The sequence below is a fragment of the Triticum aestivum genome, chromosome 1D (assembly GCF_018294505.1).
Source record: "Triticum aestivum cultivar Chinese Spring chromosome 1D, IWGSC CS RefSeq v2.1, whole genome shotgun sequence".
In the NCBI taxonomy this organism is placed as follows: domain Eukaryota; kingdom Viridiplantae; phylum Streptophyta; class Magnoliopsida; order Poales; family Poaceae; genus Triticum; species Triticum aestivum.
In genome coordinates, this window is record NC_057796.1 from 388,645,811 (window position 1) to 388,658,336 (window position 12,526).

The window sequence follows — 12,526 nt, forward strand, 5'->3', positions numbered from 1 at the left end:
CGCATTTTCCTGAAGATTTACTAATTATGGCGTTAAAACCAATTTTGCAATGCATGCATGAAGTACTAGATTGTGTTCCACTTTATTTCCTATTAATCAAACATTTTGTGTTCCACTTCAGGTTTAAGGTGCCAGATCTCTTGTCATTGAAGCTTGATATAAATCTCTTGGCTGATTCATGTATTTCGACATTGGTGCCCACTGGTCTTATGATAAAATATTTTGTGAGAGTTGACAATGATGGAATTTTCCATACGTATCCTGACTGTGGTGGACCATTTGAGAGCATAAAGGAAGTTCAGGAAGCCATTGACTCCCACCATGCTGTTCAGCGAAAAAACATGTAAAGTCTCAATTTATTAGATATCTCATATCTGTGTGTGTTCACACCTTGAAAACCCCTGGTATTTCTGAAGTTAAAGGAATATCTTATTAATTGTTTCAGAGTTGTTAAAATAGTTAGCATAGCTTGAATTCAAAAGGTATATATAGATGCTATGCTATATGTATATTTTTTATGCTCACTCGTAACTTGTACAGTTGGATAGCTTTTAGCCTGCCACACCCATGTAGCTCTATTTCTTCTGATAAAGCTAGTGGTAACTAGAACACTTAGTTCCATTAATCAGTTGAGACGGTTTTGTTTTTGTTCTGTAACCAATAGTGCTTGTAGTCAGACACACTTACTTGGAGATCCCAAAAACAAATGGTGATAACTTTTATTCTCTTTTATACAAAGAATGCGATGAGCACTTAGTCTTATAAGCATGTAAGCAGTTCAGTTTGTTTTGCCTTTTTCTTGTTTATTAAACGAGTAGTGTTAATCTTCGGGGCTGTTTGGTTCCTATTTGAACAAAAATCTTGCATGCAAAGTCATCAACTCAAACGCTTTATCATTGGTTATTCTATAAAATACGCTAATAATTTACAATCCTCTTATATCTGAATAGATGCATGGATGGACTTAGCGACGAGGAGAGGGCTATCCGATATGCTCTTTACTGGTATCATAATGGCACACGAAAGCACTCCAAAGAAGCTTTTGATTCCTGTACGACCAATCTCCCTACAAAGGAATTGGTGAAGGCTGTACTCGACAAATACAACGAGGACAATGGTCTTGTCGGAGTATGCTCTCCCACTCTGTCCTTTTTTGGTTCCATGATTCCTCGGATGTCATCAAATACATGTTTCACTTGTTGATATTATCCATTCTTAATACTTCAGGATCTTGCATATGAACTAGAAGATATTGTGAGGCACAAAGCATGTTTTGACGGGAAAGATTGCATTTATAGATCTTACGCTCATTTCAATCTCACTATGAAGACTAAAGGAGCTGCGAACAAGGATCTGTACTTTGCTGAAGTCACACGTATGGACGGTGATTATGAAGCGTATGTGCTCACCTGTATCTGCATGGTCAAACCTGATGACAATGGTATTATATACTTAACTTCATCTGCTTTGAGATTTAGAATTTTAATTTCTTGAATTTGTTTCCAGTTTGTAGCGTTTGCATGCAGTAGGGCACTCTTTAATAAAGAAACAAACTAATACTCCCTCCGTTCCTAAATATAAGTCTTTGCAGAGATTCCACTATGGACTACATACGGAGTAAAATGAGTGAATCTACACTTTAAAATATGTCTATATATATCCGTACGTAGTTTGTAGTGGAATCTCTAAAAAGACTTGTATTTAGGAACGGAGGGAGTAATAAATAGTTGAATGCATGTGCTCCTGTTGTTCATGTAAACATAATTACACTTACTCGAGTATCCTCCAAAATATCCTCTCCTTCAACGTTTAGTGAAGATTATAACAAAGGCAATGTGTGTATTTTTGTTGAACCTACAAAAAAAGGTATTGTTGTTGGAAACATATCGTATCTTGCAATAGCATAGTTTCAGTTCAAATTTATTATTATCTGGCTATATGCACTAAAAAGAAAATACGACCCCATGAGGCTGGCAAGCAGTTATGTCTTAAGAGCACAATATGGACCACCAATTCCAATATATAACTGCAATTGTCAAGGTTCGGTTGCTGCAAAGCCTGGATGGTGAAGAGCCATAGAATTTAGAGTCTAGCCCAGCTCCACGGTTGCACTCATAATTTATAATCTAGCAACAGTGATAGTGCATGCAATTTCCATATCATGTTCGCTGGTTTTGCTATGTTGGAAATTGCATGCACTATCACTGTTTGATCTTGAAGCGTGTATGAAACAGGATCTGGAACAAAATACTATTCAGTTTCGAACGCAAGTCCTGAGCGTTGTTTTCGTCCTAAGCGTTGATGCTAGCCAGCTATGGCAATGTTTTCTTGACCTCTATTTATTCACCTATTTCCACCCTTTTTTTTGAGGTGAATGCCACGTGTGTGGAGCTGACATGAAGCACCTTGCTCATGATGGATACAACCGTGGCCGCCCCTTTATTTCATATGAACATGGTAGACGTCGTGCACGTGGAGTTCCTTTATTTGAGAAGGTGTGTTCCTCCCAAGCTGACCCTTTCATACTTATGTTTGATTGACTGTTGTGTGCAATATTTTCCTAGCAAAGTGAAAATTAATTAGCCAAGGAAGCAGCCAACTGCAGGCTGCAGCTTAATCATTATATTTTTCACTTGTAAGTTAGCTGCAAATTAGGATAGATGACCATACATCAGAATGTAAATATCACTGCCTCTAGTGAGGATCCAAAATTTCCTAGGTTGCCTCAAAATTTACCAAAGCATTCAACGACCCTGCTGTAGGTGAGAAAGAATACCAGCCGGGAGTTGAATATCACAGCTATTAATAAATGAGTTATTCGTTATATGAAGTCACTAATCTGTAGAGAATGACAGCTAACATCTTGACAAAAGTGTCCCTACTTGTTAACATGCATTATCTTCCTATGTAGAAAGCGGTACTCTGTTTCCAACACATCAGCATGCCATCAGGGCAGAGCAACTCAAATTTAATTAAAGCTAGCAAAATACCTAGTATGAAGAAAAATTTGCCATCTTGTTCTTATGGTATATAAAAGATCATTCGTAACAAACATTCAAACATCTTAGCCCAACTAAAACGAAGGGATTTACCTACGAATTAGCATGATCTTATTTTCAATTCTATATAGTTGAATTTGTTGATGAAATAGCTTGTCCATTTGATTGCGGCAAGCACTCAAGTTTCATTGTCTCTCCCCATTTTGCAGCTATTTGACGTGCGTGATGAAGCTTGGCTGAAAGAAGAGGAGGCTAGGGTGAGACGTGCGATCATGGAAGGGAAGGAGGACAGGCGCAAGTTTCATACCGGCTAGACGAAGGAGGACAATGAGTTGAAAATGTTTAAAACACTACAACTGCACCCTCCATCCCATAATATAAGAGCATTTTTGACACTGCACTAGTGGAGATGAGCGAGATGAAGAGATCTGGATTGCCATGCTACATTGCCATGCTTTTGCTCAAGGCTGGTGAAGAGATCTGCCAAAATGACTGGCTGAAAATTCGTATGTACTACGAGAACTGAATTTCTTTTGCTGTCCAACTATGGAGCCTATACTACCTGTCTGAAACTACTTTGTGTTTTATTCGTAGCCCAACTAAAATTTTGTATATCCTGACCAAGTGTATAGGAAAAAGAGGAAAGCACAATGGTGGTCTACTAACTTGTGCAAGATAATAAGCATGTAAAAAAAATAGTGCGGGATAAGTGGATGGTCAGTTGGTCACACAGCCTGAAGGTGTGCGGAAAAGCTCCCCGGCGCCCACGACTTTCCCCCTCCATATATCTCTAGGAAACTCACATATTTTAGATCTGGTCATTTGCATGCTCAAGGAATTTATGGGGATTTAAATCCTAGAGCAGATCTAAGAGGATTCAAACAATAGAAAAAAGAACTAACCGAAAAAAGAGAGGAGCCAGATCTGGACAGACCCAGGTAGGACAGCGTTGAGCCGACCCGTCGACTGCGTGGCGTGCACGAAGAGCGAAGGGGTATGCAACTGTCGGATCTGCGATGGACGGCCAATGAAGGCCAATGAAGATTGGAAGTGGATGCTAGACGAGGTCCGGCGGCTCCTCACCTAGGTTTTGAACGGGATCCGGTCTTCGAGGGATGAATCATCAAACTGGAGGGGGGGGGGGGGTGAGTGGATTGGTACCAAGGGAAGCGATAGGAAGTAACGGTGAGGGCGGAGGTGGTCTGTGGCGGTGGCTCGGAATGGTGGTTGCCTGCGAGGTGCTCGGGACGGTGTCGGGCAAGCTCGAGTGGCAAATGAGGCTACTGGGGGCTCGATTAGGAGGAGTAGGACGTGGTGCATGTTGAAGACAGGGCATGGGGTGGCTCTTTGTTTGGCCGGAGCCAAAGCTCGGCTAGCCATGGACACATCGACTATGTAGGGCATGCTGGCGCGCGATTTACGAGGGGAAAAGTCGGCACAAGGCATGGATGGAGTATCTACATGCTACCGAGAGAGAGAGGGGTGAGCATGAGGGGATCCGAGATGGTCAGAAACGTGCTCGTGCGTTTGGCTGCCGCAGGTGTTCGACGGGGGAGGGAGAGGGAAGCATGAAGAACCGAGAGTGAATGACGACTCTCCTGAGCTGCTGAGGTTCTTGTGGATCCTAATGACAAGTTTGGGGGGGGGGCACGAGCGTGATTGTTCGAAAGGAACGCGAAGACCAGGCCACGAGGGTGGCGAGCGCGGGTTGGGCAGCGATGGGAGGTGCTTGGTACAGGAGGAAGCGACAAAGAGAGGGAGTGCGGCTGTGCCAGTTGCTTAAATAAGGAGATGTAACGCTAGTGGTGAGCAGACATGCATTGAAGAGCGGCCTACATGAAGAACACGAAGAGACCGGTTGGGAGGGGCGCAGGGTGGATGTCCTCCGTTTGGTTAGCATGGCTCGCTGGCGGCGCGAGACCGCGGGATGTGTAAAGGCCATCCGTTGGGAAACTCAGCAACATGGTCTTGAGGGTAGAAGATCTCAATTGTCTCCTGCACCCGTTGGGTGGCCACCGAAGGAGGAGGGAGAATAAGAGAGGGTAGGGGCTCAGTTTCTCTCCAGAGGCTATCAAGTGGGGTTTGGGAGTGAGTGTCAGAGCAGCAAGCAATGGCATTGGGGGTGAGGGGAGAGATGGTGATGAGTTGGGCAAGCCCTAGGCCAACTAGTCATTGATGCCGCAGCCACCTCTTCTCTCTCTCTCTCTCTCTCTCTCTCTCTGTGATGCTACAGTGCGCTTGCACTGAGTTAAGAAGGTAGTCAGGTTGAATAGGAGGGTTACGAGTGGTTGGAATATGATCCACAAAGGTTAGGAGAAGTTTTAGTCAAGTTAGAGTTAAACAAGATTTTTCAGAAAGTTAACGACAACTAGGCAACAAAACCACCTGAGAAAACTTAGGTCTAGGCCAAGATAAAATCTATGATCAGCATGGATGTGCAGTATAGGTTGTGGTGATGGATAAGAAAGTGCTGGTCTGGTTCAACTTCAGTAAAATGAATTTTCCAAGGCTATCAAAAGGCTTCACAATTATAGTGTTCTGTTCACTGTTTTAGAGATCATGAATGGCCCATTCATCCTTTCAAGTAGACAATAGAGATGCCGAGGATAGATGACAAGGCGGTGCATGCCATAATATCATTATTTTCGAAGCCAAAAAGCTTCATGATACAAATGGTTATGGTCACAGTATTGATTAGCCCTCAAAAGGGATTTGGAAGAAATAGCTAGAGAATTTTAAAGTCCAATTTCTCAGCCTAGATAGGAAGTATAGATCATGTATATGAGATCTAGGAAGGTGCATTGCCATATAGACAAGTTTTAATAACTCTGGTAAGCCTCTCAAAAGGCAATCATTTAACAGAAGTGAAGACAGGTCTAGAGCTCAAATTTGAATTTCTACTCAAAATAAAAACAAGTCACAAGTGGATTTTTATTTTGGTACACACACCCACACAAACAATCATATAATAGTAATTCAAAACAAGCAACACGCTAGCAAGTCAACAAACACAAAAGGGATCCACACGCTAGCAAGTCATAACCTAAGTCAAGCAAGTCATTTGAAGCAATTGAAGTTTCGTCCAAAATCCAAAGTGTCCAGAGGTGCATTTGTGAGGTGGTGGTCAAGTATATGATCATGACAACATAATAGAAAAGATGTTCAACTCATAACTCAATACCTTTCAAAAGTATTGATGGTAAGCAAGCATATGGGGTAATATACTTCCCACTTGCACTCTTTCCAAAAGATGGTTAAAATAATGGATTGAATCCTTGTAAAGGTACTAGGGTTGAAAATAGGTGGAAGGTGGCACCCTATAGATGTCCATGTCATTTTGGAAACACTTTTATTTTCTTAAAAACTAGTTCTTTGGGTAGTTGCTAAAGTCAAAACATTTTTAAAGGAGTTGGGCCAAAATAAGGTGATAGAAAATAATGGTAGGTTTTTCTTGTCATGACTTGATCACAAGGGGTGCCTAACAATATATGCTGATTGATTGCGAATGTCAATTATTGTTGTTGTGATCGCCTGATTGATCCATGTTGTGCTTCTTACCAGGGGACCAAGAATCTTACTGCTACCAATACAATGTGGCCTAACCAGATGCCTCCAAATGGAACAACGGCCAAGTCTTGCATGTGCATGAGATCATCACGAGATCTACATGATGTTGTAGATGACTTAGATGATGGTGTAGATGAAACACCGTCATGGAAGACCTACGGTAGAATCTAAATGACGTAATGCAGACCAACATCTTAACCCTCCTTATGTCGAAGGCAAGTGCTTACAAGAATTTAGGTTAGCTTTGCTTTCATGATGACCCCATCCTGACTGGCTCATTGTTTATAGATAATGATGTCACAGGGAAAGTTCTTACATGCATTGAAGTTGCTGTCAGGATGAATGCCAATAATGCCATGTTTGACGAAGACTAAGGCAGCGCCCAACTTGATTCGGCAACTCAGACTAGCAATGGAGCTGGTGGCTTGTATATTAATTTCCCTTTTAGGTACATACTCCTCCCTCCCATAATATAAGAGTGTTCTTTACACTAGTGTAGTGTAAAAACGCTTCATATTATGGGAGGGAGGGAGTACCATCTTGTATGAGCCAAAGTGCCCTAGTAACTTTTCGGGGCACTTCCTCTAAAAAAAACTTTTCGGGGCACTTTGCTCGAGTGCCCTAATAACTTTTCAGTGCACTTTGCCCCAAATGTTTTTAATGGTATTTAAATATGTGTCACTAAATTGTAACATTTTAGAGCATTTTAAAAATGACCTTTTAATTTTTAGAGACATGAGTAAATTGGGCAGTTTATAAGGTGCCATAATATATTTTGTTACATTTCAGGGCACCAATAGCTCAACCGTGATGCAGTGATTTACACAGTCTTCTTTTCCTAGCTACTCCCTCCGTCCGGTGAAAAATGTACATTTGGCTTTAAATTTTGTCCATAAAAGAGTGTAATTCTATCTTCCCAATGCAATTTAAAGTAAAACAAATGTTTCTCTCTCATCACATGTGTCGGGGGTTGGGTGCGACATATGCCAATGGATGGCTTATCATGGTGGGAGCGAGTAGAACGTCGCCGGTGCCTGGAAGCGGGATGAGGCGTAGACACGAACGCTGGCGCACTTTACCCAGGTTCGGGGCTCTCCTAGGAGATAACACCCCTAGTCCTGCTCTGCGGGGTCTCCGCATGATCACTAAGGCACTAGTGTGTACAATGGTGCTCCTCGAGCTGTATGCCAGAGGTAGAAGAAGGCAAGGCTTGCTCTCTTCTCCCCCTAGGTGTGAGTCTAATTCTAACAGGTTTGAACCCTTTGCATGGGTGCCCTGGGGGGTTTATATAGGCCTACCCCCCAGGGGTACAATGGTAATCCGGCCGGGTGTAGGACCCGACTGTCAGTGTCTCTGGTCGCCGACTTCTCCGCCGGCTGCTGGGGCCCGCCGCCTGGTGGGCCCCGCCAACCGGTCTGGTACGGCGCCGACATGCCGCTTCCGCCGCTCGCGGGTCTTGCCGGCTGCTGATTACTGTAGCCGTGATGCTATTGACACAAGCTTGGTCAGGGGAGCGTGGCTACAGTCCCGCCGCCTGGTGGGAGATCACTGTAGCCACTCCGGGTCTTATCTGGTTAATGGTGCACGGGCCCCGAGGAAGGATCGGGCCGCCTGCTAGGAGCCGGCCTCCCTCGGGTCCGACTGGTGAGGCTTCCGCCGTCTTCCGGGCTCTCGCTGCCTGGTAGGGCCCGCTGTGTCGGGACCCCGATTCCAAGTCACACCGATCTAGCCTACAACACCTCATATCACTTTGCGGCCTCACGCACGGTACTCCCACGGGTGTCGCCTTACCATGGCCCGGGACCGTTTGCGCCTTTTGGCTCGCGTATATGACAATGTCGCTAGCATCCATATGACCGAGAACCCGGGCCGACATGGCTAGTCGTGAACCCAAAGCGGCACTAACGTATGGGGACAGGCATACATGAATCAACATCGAACGTGTCGGTCAGCAGCGTGCGAATCCGGACTGTAGCACTGGGCTAACAGGACTCCGGGAACCTGGGCTGTAGCAGGCTAGGCAGGACTCCGGATGTCACCGCGTGACATTTCCCCGAAGGGACAGACACAGGAACGATATGAAACACATGCCGGCCAGTCAAGTGTCCAGAGCAGTAGTGCCGGGCTAGCAGGACTCCGGTGAACCGGGCTGTAGCGGACTACTATGGCTCAAGGAGGCACTAGACTACATTTCCCCATAAGAGAGGCTGCTAAGGATAGACAACTAGATTGTCGGATCCCACACATACCAAGCATTTCAATCATACACACAATATGCTCGATATGTGCAAATACAACATGGCATCACAACAAGACTCTACGACTCAGAGTATTTATTCATTAGGCTCCAAAGAGCCAGATATTACAAACATGGGTCTCATGACCCAACATTCAGAGCATACAAGTCAAAGCACATGCGGAAGCTTAACATGTCTGAGTACAGACATCTACAAATGAAAAAGGCTGAGAAGCCTGACTATCTACCAGATCCTGCCGAGGGCACAAGATCGTAGCTGAGGTATCAAGCTAAACGTCGAAGTCCACACGGGACTACTAGCGAGACTGACGTCTCTCTGCAAAACATAAAATAAGCAAACGTGAGTACAAATGTACCCAGCAAGACTTACATCAGAACTATCTACATATGCATCGGTATCAACAAAAGGGGTGGTGGAGTTTAACTGCAGCAAGCCAGCTTTGACTCAGTGGCTAACCTGAACTACGACTGCAAGCAACTCTTTTGAGGTGGCGCACACGAGTCCACATATTCACCATATCAATACACCACTATGGATCCGCTCCCGTCTCCCTACGAGAACGCCATCCATAGCACTCACGCTTATCTTGCGCATTTTAGAGTATCCACTTTCACTTGTCTATGAACTGTTATAGGCAACCCAGAAGTCCTTTACCGCGGACACGGCTATTCGAATAGATGATGTTAACCCTGCAGGGGTGTACTTCGTCACACACGCTCTCGCCACTTACCACCATGTACACGTCGTGTACCTCGGCAACCTTCAAGCGGAAGCCTGGCGAGGGAGTCGGCCACGACCTGACTAACCACACAAGTCTCTCGTCCAGGTTTATCGCCTATTCGGGTTCCATCCGCAAGGAGATCCGGCCGGGGTGTCGCTCACGGCCCCAAACGATGTGTGCAGGGTTCCCGAGCCCACCATCCGGGTGCCACTCGGTACACCAGGCCACGTGTGCCTAGTCTGTCCCAAGCCCACCTGTACCGGGTGCCACTTGGTAGACTACTAACACTACCTACAAACACCAGAAACTAGTTGCAACTCCTGGACAGAGATCAGGTTGATTAATAAGTCGAGAGAGCTTGGAGCGCCCGGAGCCCAATGTGTGGTAGTAACTGTTCATGGATCACAAACACAGAACTCAGTTCCTGAGGACGGTTTCAATGAGACAACCCACCATGTACTCCTACATGGCCTCTCACCGCTACCTTTACCAAATCGTGTTCACACACTTAGCTCTCACACAGTAGGACATGTTCACAACTTTCCAATTCATTCCCGATGAATCAGACCTGACACAACTCTAAGCAATAGCAGGCATGACAAACAAGCATGAATGAGTAGGCACATCAGGGCTCAAACAACTCCTACTCATGCTAGTGGGTTTCATCTATTTACTGTGGCAATGACAGGTCATGCAGAGGATAAAGGGGTTCAGCTACCGCAGCAAGTAACAGATGAATCGTTGTTGTCCTAATGCAGTAAAAGAGAGCAGGAGCGAGAGAGTGGGATTGTATCGGAATTAACAAGGGGGTTTTGCTTGCCTGACACTTCCGAAGATAGTATAGCTCTTCATCGGTGTCATCGGTCGCATCGTCGAAGCAACGTCTACTGAGAGGGGACAACACCGACAAACAGAGAAGAAACACGATCAATGCAATGCACAATATGATGCATGCTATGACATGGCAATATGCTGTGGATTGAGCTAATGCAGCTAGCAACATATTAAATGGAGTTGGTTTGAACCTTAGGTTCAAATTCAAACTTCATATGTGGAAATTCAAATGCCATTTACATGATTTGTCCTAAACAGCAGCTGTAAGTTGTTCTAACATGCATGAAAATGACATATTCAGATTCTCTGGATTTTTCTGATCACTTTTCATATATGATTTATTTCATTCTGAGTTACGGTTGATTTTCTATGATTTTTAGAAGTTTAGGGCATTTTCTGGAATTTCCTGATTAAAAATAAATCCAGAAAATGTAATACTGCGTCAGCATTGCGTCAGGGTGACGTCAGCATGGACCAAAGTCAAATCTGACTGTGGGGCCCAGGTCAACGCTGAGGTGGCGGGGTCAAAGCATTAGCTTAATTTAAAGCAGGGAATAACCCTGTGGTTAATTATGAGGTGGGGCCCGGCTGTCTGTGACTCTTGGGTTTGATTAAGAGGTGGTTAACGCCTAATTAACCTAGCCACGTCAGCACGGCCGGGGTTAGTCCGCCGGCGACCATCCAGCGCGGCGGAGGCACGCCGGAGTTCCTCGGGACGGCGCTACAGGCGTTGGCTCGACGCACTGGAAGTACCAGAGGGATGCCCATCCTCGTGCGCATCCAGGGATCACGCGGGAAGCTGCGGGGTGGCCGGAGACGATGGCTACGGCAACCATGGTGGTGGCCGGAGCTCGGCTAGATGCAGGCGCGGGGCTGCAGGGTACAGCGAGGCCAGCTAAGGGGATCTGCGGCCTCCTGGTACATCTAGGAGCTCGCTAGGCTCGTCGGCTTGAGCGGAGCGGCACGGCAGCGCCATGCCCGGCGTCCATGGCGGACGGCGGTGCTCGGTACGGTGGCTAGCACGGCTACGGCGGGGGGGGGGGGAAGACTACGGGGAAAGGGGGGAAGCGTAGTAGAGCTCACAACGGTCTCGTAGGCGGTCTCAGTCAGCTCGGGGAGGCACTGGAATCGGTGGGGCAGCGGTGGCGATCTCCGGCGCCCGAGGTTGAAGACGAGTGCGAAGGGGGCTTCACACGGCGTCCGGCGATGCGTGGCTGATGGAGACGATGCAGGAAGACGGCTCGGAGCTCATGGGCATGACGGAGGGGCGAGGCGGTGACTGTGGCCGCGGTGGTGCTAGTCGGCGGCGGCAGGAGCGTTCGGTGGGGGGGGGAACGGCGAGGGAGAGAGCCAGGGGAAAGGGAGAAGGTCGAGAGAGAGTGAGAGAGTTCTAGGGGTGCGTGGCGACGTCCTGGCGTCGAAGCAGCGGCGGAAGCAGGAGGTGGCTCGGCGCGTGGGCGCGCGCGGCGAGCACACGCTCGGCGTCCTTCTGGCGCGGTGGAGACGACGACTGGCGTCGGCCAGCTGGGTTGGGCCGCACAGTGTTGGGCTATCTGGTGGGCTGGCAGGTGGGCTGTGCCAGATAGGTGGCCAGGTACTTCTCTCTCTCTTTCCTAATTTGGTTCCTGTTTTCTATTGTTCTGTAGTCTTTAGGGCTTTATTAAAAATACTTAGACAGATCCAAAAATCATCAAACTGCTGAATGCCACTTTTTGGAATATAACCAACAGCAAACATTTTAGTTCATGATTATTTGAGCATTTAAAATATTTAATAGCATTTAAATGCCCAAATGCAAATACTATATGATTTAATTCAGAGCCCAAATATGTCATGGAAAAATGTGCAACACGTCTGGTTATTGCTTCTAGCATTTCCCAGAAATGATGAACATTTTTGAAAGCCATTTGGAGTCACTGAGAATATTTTAGTTGAACCTAGTGAATTCCTTTAATGCTAGGGTTTAGGCAATCCCCATTTCAAATTCATTTGAAACTTAAACATGATGCACACATGACTAGCTAGCCTAGAGCAAACCAGAACTAGGGATGTGACAACTCACCCCCACTAAAACAAGAATCTCGTCCCGAGATTCAAGCGTAGGGTAAGAGGAAAAGGGGACACAAAAGCTAACACAATCTTCACGA

At 46.1% G+C, this 12,526-nt stretch overlaps 1 long non-coding RNA gene across 1 annotated transcript; it reads left to right on the forward strand.

Annotated features, from left to right (window-relative positions):
• Positions 1 to 213: 213 nt before the first annotated feature.
• LOC123170609 (uncharacterized) lies at positions 214 to 1,497 on the forward strand. The gene is made up of 3 exons (XR_006485255.1): positions 214 to 343; positions 951 to 1,128; positions 1,228 to 1,497. It is a non-coding gene; the product is annotated as an uncharacterized lncRNA (long non-coding RNA).
• The last annotated feature ends 11,029 nt before the right edge of the window (positions 1,498 to 12,526 follow it).